At 57.3% G+C, this 12396-nt stretch overlaps 1 pseudogene; it reads left to right on the forward strand.

Moving 5' to 3' along the window:
* Window positions 1–5456: 5456 nt before the first annotated feature.
* LOC140428966 (U2 spliceosomal RNA) lies at window positions 5457–5633 on the forward strand (annotated as a pseudogene).
* The last annotated feature ends 6763 nt before the right edge of the window (window positions 5634–12396 follow it).

The raw sequence follows: 12396 nt of genomic DNA on the forward strand, positions 1-12396 counted from the left end.
TCACTGACTCAGATCGCACCTGCTACCGGGCCGCAACATGCGCAGACTCTCTCACTCAGATCGCACCTACTCCCGGACGAGGGGTACGCCCGCACTACTCACTCAGCTCGCACCTGCTCCCGGGCGAGCCGTGCACCCACACTCACTCAGTTCGCACCTGCTCCCGGGCAAGCCGCCCGCCCACACTCAGATCACACCTCTCCCGGGCGAGCCGCCCGTCCGCCCTCACTCAGATCGCTACTGCTCCTGGGCGAGCCACATGCCCGCACTCACTCACTCACATCGCACCTGCTCCCAGGCAAGCCAGACACCCGCACTCACTCACTCAGATCGCCCCGGCTGCCGGGCAAGCCACACGCCCGCACTGACTCACTGAGATCGCACCTGCTCCCGGGTGAGCCACACGCCCGCACTCACTCACTGAGATCGCACCTCCTCCCGGGCAAGCCACATGCCCGCACTGGCTCACTCAGACCGCACCTGCTCCCAGGTGAGCCAGATGCCCGTACTCACTCACTCAGATCGGATTTGCTACCTGGCACGCCACATGCCCGCACTCACTCACTGAGATCGCACCTGCTCCCGGGCAAGCCACATGCCCGCACTGGCTCACTCAGACCGCACCTGCTAGCGGGCACGCCACACGCCCGCACTCACTCACTCAAATCACAACTGCTATCGGGCAAGCTGCACGCCCGCACTCACTCAGATCGCAGCTGCACCCGGGCGAGCCACACGCCCGCACTCACTCAATCTGATCGCTCCGGCTACCGGGCAAGCTGCACACCCGCACTCACTCACTCACTCAGATCGCACCTGCACCCGGGCGAGCCACACGCCCGCACTCACTCACTCAAATCGCACCTGCTACCTGGCAAGCTGCACACCCGCACTCACTCAGATCGCACCTGCACCCGGGCGAGCCACACGCCCGCACTCACTCACTCAAATCGCACCTGCTACCTGGCAAGCTGCACACCCGCACTCACTCAGATCGCACCTGCTCCAGGGCGAGCCGCCTGCCGCACTCACTCATTTAATTCGCACCTGCTCCCGGGCGAGCCACCCGCCCGCACTCAGATCACACCTGCTCCCGGGCGAGCCGCCCGTCCGCCCTCACTCAGATCGCTTCTGCTCCCGGGCGAGCCGCCCACACTCACTCAGTCACACAGACCGCACCTGCTCGCGGGCGAGCCGCCCGCGCTCACTCACTCAGATAGCACCTGCTCCCGGGTGAGCCACACGCCGGCACTACTCACTCAGATCGCACCTGTTCACGGGCGAGCCACATGCCCGCACTCAGTCACTCAGATCGCACCTGCTCCCAGGCGAGCCAGACACCCACACTCACTCATCAGATCGCCCCGGCTACCGGGCAAGCCACTCGCCCGCACTGACTCACTGAGATCGCACCTCCTCCCGGGCAAGCCACATGCCCGCACTGGCTCACTCAGACCGCACCTGCTCCCAGGTGAGCCAGACGCCCGCACTCACTCACTCAGATCGGATTTGCTACCGGGCACGCCACACGCCCGCACTCACTCACTGAGATCGCACCTGCTCCCAGGCAAGCCACACGCCCGCACTCACTCACTGAGATCGCACCTGCTCCCAGGCAAGCCACACACCTGCACTCACTCACTGAGATCGCACCTGCTCCCAGGCAAGCCACATGCCCGCACTCACTCACTGAGGCCGCACCTGCTCCCGGGCAAGCCACACGCCCGCACTGACACACTGAGATCGCACCTGCTCCCGGGCAAGCCACACACCCACACTCACTCAGATCGCTCCTGCTCCCGGGCGAGCTGCACTCCCGCACTCACTCACTCACTCAGATCGCACCTGCACCCGGGCGAGCCACACGCCTGCACTCACTCACTCAAATCGCACCTGCTACCTGGCAAGCTGCACACCCGCACTCACTCAGATCGCACCTGCTCCCGGGCAAGCCACACGCCCGCACTGGCTCACTCAGATCGCACCTGCTCCCGGGCGAGCCACACATCCACACTCACTCACTCACTCAGATCGCACCTGCTCCCGGGCAAGCCACATGCTCGCACTGGCTCACTCAGATCGCACCTGCTCGCAGGCGAGCCACATGCCCACACTCACTCACTCACTCAGATCGCACCTGCTCCCGGGTGAGCCACACACCTAAACTCACTCAGATCGCACCTGCTCATGGGAAGACCACACGCCCGCACTCACTCACTCAGATCGCACCTTCTCCCAGGCGTGCAACATGCCCAGTTTCACTCACTCGGATCGCACCTGCTCCCGGGCGTGCCACACAGCCACACTCACTCACTCACTCAGGTCGCTCCTGCTCCTGCGCCAGCCACACGCCCGCACTCACTCACACAGACCGCACTTGCTCCTGGGCGAGTCACACGCCCGCACTCATGTACTCACTCAGATCGCACCTGCTACCGGGCGAGCCAAACGCCTGTATTCACTCACTCCGATCGCACCTGCTTCCGGGCGAACCACACGCCCGCACTGACTCACTCAGACGCACCTGCTCCCAAGCGAACCACACGCCCACACTGACTCACTCGGATCGCACCTGCTCCCGGGTGAGCCGCACGGCCAAACTCCTCAGATCGCACCTGCTCACGGGCAAGCCACATGCCCGCACTCGCTCGCTCAGGTCGCACCTGCTACAGGTCGAGCATCACGCCCGTGCGCACTCAGATCGCAGCTACTTCCAGGCGTGACACACGCCCGCACTCACTCACTCATATCGCACCTGCAACCGGGCGAGCCACACGCCTGCACTCATTCACTCAGATCACACCTGCTCCTGGGTGAGCCGCACGCCCAAACTCCTCAGATCGCACCTGCTCATGGGCGAGCCACATGCCCGCACTCACTCACTCAGATCGCACCTGCTCACGTGCAAGCCACATGCCCGCACTCACTCACTCAGATCACACCTGCTCACGGGCGAGCCACACGCCCGCACTCACTCACTCAGATCGCACCTGCTCCTGAGCGCCCAATACGCCCAGACTAACTCACTCAGATCGCACCTGCTCCCGGGTGTGCCACACGCCCACACTCACTCACACAGAACGCAGCTGCTCCCGGGCGTGCAAACCCCCCCACTCACTCACTCAAGTCGCACCTGCTACCGGGCGAGCCACACGCCTGTATGCACTCAGATCGCAGCTACTCCCGGGCGTGACACACGCCCGCACACACTCAGATGGCATCTACATTGAAAACAGCGCGAGAGGAGAGACAGCCGGGGGAGTGAAAACAGCGCGAGAGGAGAGACAGCCGGGGTAGTGAAAACAGCGCTGGAGTAGAGACACTTGGGACATTAAAAACAGCGTGAGAGGAGAGACAGCCGGGATATTGAAAACAGCGCGAGAGGAGAGACAGCCGGGACATTGAAAACAGCGCAAGAGGAGAGACAGCTGGGACATTGAAAACAGCGCGAGAGGAGAGACAGCCGGGACATTGAAAACAGTGCGAGAGGAGAGACAGCCGGGACATTGAAAACAGCGCGAGAGGAGAGACAGCCGGGACATTGAAAACAGCGCAAGAGGAGAGACAGCTGGGACATTGAAAACAGCGCGAGAGGAGAGACAGCCGGGACATTGAAAACAGTGCGAGAGGAGAGACTGCCGGGACATTGAAAACAGCGCAGGAGTAGAGACACTTGGGACATTAAAAACAGCGCGAGAGGAGAGACAGCCGGGATATTGAAAACAGCGCGAGAGGAGAGACAGCCGAGGCATTGAAAACAGCGCAAGAGGAGAGACAGCCGGTACATTGAAAACAGCGCGAGAGGCGAGACAGCCGGGACATTGAAAACAGTGCGAGAGGAGAGACTGCCGGGACATTGAAAACAGCGCGAGAGGAGAGACAGCCGAGTGACGCAGTGGTTGCTGGTTAGGTGTTTTATTTTTACCTGTATTTAAGTTGTGCAGTTGCTAAACCTGAGACATTACACTTGTAGTGTCCCCCACTCTTTCAACTCCTCTAACCTAAGGGGGTGAGTGAATATCAGGTAAGCTCTTTCTTTCTTTTTCATGTTTTTACCGCAAGTTATCTTGGGGGGATGGCAGGGAAAGCAGTGCAACGTTCCTCCTGCAGAATATTTGAGGTGAGGGATGCTGTCGGTGTCCCTGCTGATTTCACCTGTGGGAAGTGCACCCATCTCCAGCTCCTCAGAAACCGTGTTAGGGAACTGGAGCTCGAGCTGGATGAATTTTGGATCATTCGGGAGGCAGAGGTGGTCATAGATAGTAACTTCAGGGATGTAGTTACTCCGAAGAATGAAGATAGATGGGTGATGGTGAGAGGGGCTGGGAAGAAGCAGTCAGTACAGGGATCCCCTGTGGTCGTTCCCCTTAGTAACAAGTATACCGCTTTGGATACTGGTGGGGGAGGGGACTTACCATGGGTAAACCACGGTGACCGGATCTCCAGCACTGAGTCCGTCCCTATGGCTCAGACGGGAAGAGCAGGAGAGCAATAGTTATTGGGGACTCGATAGTTGGAGGGAAAGATAGACGATTCTGTGGCAACAAAAGAGACTCGCGGATGGTATGTTGCCTCCCGGTTGCCAAGGTATGTGATGTCTCGGACCGTGTTTTCAGATCCTTAAGGGGGAGGGGGAACAGTCACAAGTCGTGGTACACATCGGTACCAATGACATAGGTAAGAGTAGGGACGGGGATTTAAAACAGGAATTTAGGAAGCTAGGGTGGAAGCTGAGAGCCAGGACAAACCATGTTGTCATCTCTAGTTTGTTGCCAGTGCCACGTGCTGGCGAGTTGAGGAACAGGAAGAGTGTGCAGATAAACATGTGGCTGCAGGGATGGTGTAGGAGGGAGGGTTTCAGTTACGTGGATAATTGGAGCACATTCTGGGGAAGGTGGGACCTGTACAAACAGGATGGTTTGCACCTGAACCAGAGGGGCACCAATATTCTGGGAGGAAAATTTGCTACGGCTCTTCGGGGGGGGGATTAAACTAATTTGTCAGGGGGATGGGAAAACGAGCTGTCGTCCAGAAGCCAGTGTTCAGAGTAGTGAGGTACTGAGGAGGGTATCAAGGTCGCAGGAGTGTACCGGCAGGCAGGAAGGTGGGTTGAAGTGTGTCTACTTTAATGCAAGGAGCATCTGGAATAAGGTGAACTTGGGAGCGTGGATTGGTACTTGCGACTACGATGTTGTGGCCATTACGGAGACATGGTTAGAACAGGGACAGGAATGGTTGTTGGAAGTTCCAGGGTAAAGATGTTTCAGTGAGAGTAGGGAAGGTGGTAAAAGAGATGGAGGAGTAGCATTGTTAATCAAGGATAGTTTAACGGCTGCAGAAAGGCAGTTCAAGGGGGATCTGCCTACTGAGGTAATATGGGCTGAAGTTAGAAATAGGAAAGGAGCGGTTACTTTGTTAGGAGTTTTCTATAGCCCCCAAATAGTAATAGAGATGTGATCGCTTCTCGGCCTTTTGGCTAAGATCAAGTGTAGTATCAGATCTGGTATGTCTCTCTTGTGGGGACCATGAATTGGATTCAATTTGAATTAGTTTTTTGGAGCAGGCGAGGAGCTGGATTAGGGGTTCGCCCCTGACCACACTCTGAGCCCTGGCTTGGTAACTCAGAAAAGGTTTTAAAAAATAAAATAAATAAATAAATAAAAATAAAAATAAATAGTAATAGAGATGTGGAGGAAGAAATTGCAAAGAAGATTCTGGATAGGTGTGGAGGTCTCAGGGTAGTTGTCATGACTGACTTTAACTTTCCAAATATTGATTGGAACCTCTATAGGTCGAACAGTTCGGATGGGGCAGTTTTTGTACAGTGTGTGCAGGAAGGTTTCCTGACACAATATGTGGATAGGCCTACAAGAGGTGGGGCCACATTGGATTTGGTACTGGGTAATGAACCGGGCCAAGTGTTAGATTTGTTTGTGGGAGAGCACTTTGGAGATAGTGACCACAATTCGGTGTCCTTCACTATTGCAATGGAGAGGTATAGGGCCATTCGGCAGGGCAAGGTTTATAATTGGGGGAGGGGCAATTATGCTGCGCTTGGGCAAGAATTAGGGAGCATAAGATGGGAACAGAAACTGTCAGGGAAAGGCATAAATGAAATGTGGAGCTTGTTCAAGGAACAAATACTGCGTGTCCTTGATAGCTCTGTCCCTGTCAGGCAGGGAGGAAATGGCCGTGTGAGGAAACCATGGTTCACAAAAGGGGTTGAATGTCTTATCAAGAGGAAAAAGGAAGCGTATGTAAGGATGAGAAAACAAGGTTCAGTTGGGTCGCTTGCGGGTTACAAGGCAGCAAGCAATGAGCTAAAAAAAAGGGCTTAGGAGAGCGAGGAGGGGGCATGAGAAGTCCTTGGCGGGTCGGATCAAGGAAAACCCCAAGGCTTTTTACTCTTATGTGAGAAATAAAAGAATGACTAGGGTGAGGTTAGGGCCGGTCAAGGACAGTAGTGGGAACTTGTGCATGGAGTCAGAAGAGATAGGAGAGGTGTTGAATGAACACTTTTCTTCAGTGTTCACCGAGGAGAGGGGCTGTATTTTTGAGGATGAGAGTGCGATACAGGCAGGTAGGCTGGAGGAGGTAGATGTTCTGAGGGGAGATGTATTAGCAATTTTGAAAAACATGAGGGTCGACAAGTCCTCTAGGCCAGATGGGATATATCCTAGGATTCTTTGGGAGGCAAGGGATGAGATTGCAGAGCCTATGGCTTTGATCTCTGGGTCCTCACTGTCCACGGGGATAGTGCCAGAGGACTGGAGAGTGGCGAATGCTGTTCCTCTGTTCAAGAAAGGGAATAGGAATGACCCTAGTAATTATAGGCCGGTTAGTCTTACTTCGGTGGTTGGTAAGTTAATGGACAGGGTCCTGAGGGATAGGATTAATGACCATTTGGAAATATGCAGCTTAATCCGGGATAGTCAACACGGATTTGTGAAGGGCAAGTCTTGCCTCACAAATTTGATTGAATTCTTTGAGGTGGTAACTAAGTGTGTAAATGAAGGTAGAGCAGTTGATGTCGTATACATGGATTTCAGTAAGGCGTTTGATAAGGTTCCCCATGGTTGGCTCATGAAGAAAGTAAGGAGGTGTGGGATAGAGGGAAATTTGGCCAATTGGATAAGTAACTAGCTAACATATAGAAGACAGACGGTGGTGGTGGATGGAAAATTTTAAGACTGGAGACCAGTTACCAGCGGTGTACTATAGGGATCAGTACTGGGTCCTCTGCTATTTGTGATTTTTATCAATGACTTGGATGATGGAGTTGAAGGTTAGGTTAGTAAATTTGCTGATGACACCAAGATTGATGGAGTAGTGGGTGAGGTGGAGGACTGTTGTCGGCTGCAAAGAGACATTGAAAGGATGCAGAACTGGGCCGGAAAATGGCAGATGGAGTTTAACCCTGATAAGTGCGAGGAGATTCGTTTTGGAAGGACAAATTTGATTGCGGATTACAGGGTCAACGGCAGTGTTCTGAGGAATGTGGAGGAACAGAGATCTTGGGGTTCATGTCCACAGATCTCTGAAGGTTGCTACTCAAATGGATAGAGCCGCGAAGAAGGCCTATAGTGTGTTAGCCTTTATTAACAGGGGGCTTGAGTTTAAGAACCGTGGGGTTATGCTGCAGCTGTACAGGACCCTGGTGAGACCACATTTGGAGTATTGTGTGCAGTTCTGGTCACCTCATTATCGGAAGGATGTGGAAGCATTGGAAAGGGTGCAAAGGAGATTTACCAGGATACTGCCTGGATTGGAGGATAAGTCTTATGAGGAAAGGTTGAGGGAGCTAGGGCTTTTCTCATTGGAACGAAGGAGGATGAGAGGTGACTTAATAGAGGTTTATAAGGTGATGAGGGCGATAGATAGAAGTTCAGAGACTATTTCCTCGGGTGGATGTAGCTGTTACAAGGGGGCATAACTATAAGGTTCGGGGTGGGAGATATAGGAGGGATATCCGAGGTAAGTTCTTTACTCAGAGTGGTTAGAGTGTGAAATGGACTGCCTGCTGTGATAGTAGAGTTGGACACTTTAGGAACTTTAAAGCGGTTATTGGATAGGCACATGGAGCACACCAGAATGACAGGGAGTGGGATAGCTTGATCTTGGTTTTGGACAAAGCTCGGCACAACATCGAGGGCCGAAGGGCCTGTTCTGTGCTGTACTGTTATATGTTCTAGCTTCTATGATCTATGTTCTACTCCCGGGAGTGACACACGCCCGCACTACTCACTCAGATCGCACCTGCTCACAGGCGAGCCACATGCCCAAACTCACTCACTCAGATCGCACCTACTCCCGGGCGTGACACACGCCCACACTCACTCACTCAGATCACACTGGCTCCCGGGCGTGCAACACACCCGCACGCACTCACTCAGATTGCAACTCTTCCCGTGCGTGCCGCACGCCTGCACTCACTAACACAGACCACATCAACTACCAGGCGAGCCGCCCACACTCACTCACTCACATCGCACCTGCTCCAGAACGAGCCGCGCACTCGCACTCACTCACACAGACCGCACCTGCTCCTGGGTGAGCCACCTGTACTCACTCACTCAGATCGCCCCTGCTACCGGGCGAGACACACGCCCGCACTCACTCGCTCAAATCACACCTGTTGCCGTGCAAGCCACGTGCCCGCACTCACTCACACAGACCGCACCAGCTCCCGGGCCAGCCGCCCGCACTCACTCACACAAATCGCACCTGCTCCCTCACGTGCCACATGCCCGCACTCATACACACTGATCGCACCTGCTCCCGGGCGCGCCACACGCTCACACTCACTCAGATTGCACCTGCTTATTGGCAAGCCACACGCCCGCACTCACTCACACAGACAGCACCTGCTCCCGGGCGTGCCATACGTCTGCACTGACTCACTCAGAGCGCACTGCTCCCGGGCGAGTCACACGCCCGCACTTACTCAGATCGCACCTGCTCCCGGGCAAGCCGTCCGCACTCACTCAGATCGCACCTGCTCGCAGGCGAGCCACACACCCGCACGCACTCACGTGGATCGCACCTGCTTCTGGGTGAGCCACACGCCCAAACTCACTCAGATCGCACCTGCTCACGGGCGGGCAGCACGCCCAGATTGACTCACTCAGATCGCACCTGCTCCCGGGCGACCACACGCCCACACTCACTCACTCAGATCGCACCTGCTCCCAGGCGAGCCCGACGTCCGCACGCAGTCACTCAGATCGCACCTGCTCGCAGGCGAGCCACACGCCCACACTCACTCAATCAGATTGCACCTGCTCCCGGGCGAGCCACACACCCGCACTTACTCACTCGGATCGCACCTGCCCTCAGGTGAACCACATGCCCAAACTCACTCAATCAGATCGTACCTGCTCCCAGGCGAGCCACACACCTGCACTGACTCACTCAGATCACACCTGCTCCCAGGCGAGCCACACGCCTGCACTCATTCACTTACTCAGGTCGCACCTGCTCAGGGGCGAGACACACACCTGCACTGACTCACTCAGAACGCTCCTGCTACCGGGTGAGCCACAGGCCCGCACACATCCATATCGCACCTGCACCCAGGCATGTCACACGCCCGCACTCACTCAAATCGTACCTGCTCCCAGACGAGCCACACGCCCGCACTCATTTTCTCAGATCGCACCTGAACCAGGGCGAGCCACACGCCCACAATCACTCACTCAGACCCCACTTACTCCAGGGCGTGACACACACCCGCACTCACTCATTCACTCAGATCCCACCTGCCACTGGGCACGCCACACGGCTGCACTCACTCACTCAGATGGCACCTGCTCCCAGGCGAGTCACATGCCCGCACTCACTTGGATCGCACCTGCTCCCGGGTGAGCCAAACGCCGAAACTCACTCAGATCACACCTGCACACGGGCGAGCCACACGCCCGCATGACTCACTCAGATCACACCTGCTCCCGGGCGAGCCACACGCCCGCACTACTCACTCAGATCGCACCTGCTCACGGGCGAGCCACACGCCCAGACTCACTCACACAGATCGCACCTGCTCCTGGGCATGCCACACGCCCGCAGTACTCACTCAGATCGCACCTGCTCCTGGGCGAGCCACACGCCCAGACTCGCTCACTCAGATCGCACCTGCTCCTGGGCGTGCCACACGCCCGCACTCACTCTCTCAGATCACACCTGTTCCCAGGCGTGACACACGCTCGCACTCACTCACTCAGATCGCACCAGCTTCCAGGCATGCGACATGCCCGCACTCACTCTCACTCAGGTCGCACCTTCTCACAGGCGAGCCACACGCCCGCACTACTCACTCAGATCGCACCTGCTCCCGAGAAGCCACACGCCCGCACTCACTCACTCAGATCGCACCTGCTCCCGGGCGAGCCACAAGCCCAAACTGACTCACTCAGATCGCACCTGCTCCCGGGCGAGTCACACACCCACTCTCACTCACTTAGATCGCACCTGCACACGGGCGAGCCACAGGCCCGCACGCACTCACTCAGATCCACCTGCTCCCGGGCGAGCCAGGCGCCCGCCCTGACTCACTCAGATCACACCTGCTCCCGGGCAAGCAACACGCCCGCACTGACTCACTTAGATCACATCTGCTAACGGGCCAGCCACACGCCCGCACTCACTAACTCAGATCGCGCCTGCTCCCGGCCTGCCACACACCCACACTCACTCACTCAGATCGCATCTGCTCCCGGGAATGCAACACGCCCGCACTCACTAACTCAGATCGCACCTGCTCCCGGCCTGCCACACACCCACACTCACTCACTCAGATCGCACCTGCTCCTGGGCGAGCCGCACTCCTGCACTTACTCACAGATGCACCTGCTCCCAGGAGCGCCACTCGCCCACACTGACTCACTAACCCAGATCGCACCTGTTCCTCGGCGTGCTACACGCACACACTCACTAACCCAGATCGTACCTGCTCCCGGGCAAGTCACACACCCACACTCACTCTGATCGCACCTGCCCCTGGGCGATCCGCCCACCCGCACTCATCACACCTGCTCAAGGGCGTGCCATATGCCTGTGCTCACTCACTCAGATTGCACCTGCTCTAGGGCGAGACGCCCACACTCACTAACCCAGATCGTAACTGCTCCCGGGTGAGAAGTCCGCCCGCACTCACTCACTCAGATCGCACCTGTTCCCGGGCCACCCGCACGCCCACATTCACTCACTCAGATCGCACCAGCTCCCTCACGAGCTGCATGCCCACACTCACACTCAGATCGCACCAGCTCCCTCACGAGCTGCATGCCCACACTCACTCACTCAGATCGCACCTGCTCCTGGGCCACCCGCAGGCCCGCACTCGCTCACTCACTCAAATTGGTCCTGCTCCTGGGCAAGCCGTCAACTTGCACTCACATCGCACCTGCTCACGAGCGTGCCAAACCCTGCGCTGACTCACACAGATCGCACCTGCTCTAGGGCGAGCCGCCCACACTCACTCACAGGGATCGCACCTGGTCCCTGGCGATCCGCCCACACTCAATCACACGGATCGCACCTGCTCCAGGGCGATCCGCCCACACTCAATCACACGGATCGCACCTGCTCCAGGCCGAGCCGCCCACATTCACTCACATGGATCGCACCTGGTCCATGGCGATCCGCCCACACTCACTCACACAGAGCACCTGCTCCAGGGCGATCCGCCCACACTCACTCACACGGATCGCACCTGCTCCAGGTTGAGCCGCCCACACTCACTCACACGGATCGCACCTGCTCCAGGGCGAGCCGCCCACACTCACTCACACGGATCGCACCTGCTCCAGGGCGAGCCGCCCACACTCACTCACACGGATCGCACCTGCTCCAGGGCGATCCGCCCACACTCAATCACACGGATCGCACCTGCTCCAGGGCGATCCGCCCACACTCAATCACACGGATCGCACCTGCTCCAGGGCGAGCCGCCCACATTCACTCACATGGATCGCACCTGGTCCATGGCGATCCGCCCACACTCACTCACACAGAGCACCTGCTCCAGGGCGGGCCGCCCACACTCACTCACACGGATCGCACCTGCTCCAGGGCGAGCCGCCCACACTCACTCACACGGATCGCACCTGCTCCAGGGCGAGCCGCCCACACTCACTCACACGGATCGCACCTGCTCCAGGGCGATCCGCCCACACTCAATCACACGGATCGCACCTGCTCCAGGGCGATCCGCCCACACTCAATCACACGGATCGCACCTGCTCCAGGGCGAGCCGCCCACATTCACTCACATGGATCGCACCTGGTCCATGGCGAGCCGCCCACACTCACTCACACGGATCGCACCTGCTCCAGGGCGAGCCGCCCACACTCACTCACACGGATCGCACCTGCTCCAGGGCGAGCCGCCCACACTCA

This window comes from Scyliorhinus torazame, chromosome 8 (genome assembly GCF_047496885.1).
Source record: "Scyliorhinus torazame isolate Kashiwa2021f chromosome 8, sScyTor2.1, whole genome shotgun sequence".
NCBI lineage: Eukaryota > Metazoa > Chordata > Chondrichthyes > Carcharhiniformes > Scyliorhinidae > Scyliorhinus > Scyliorhinus torazame.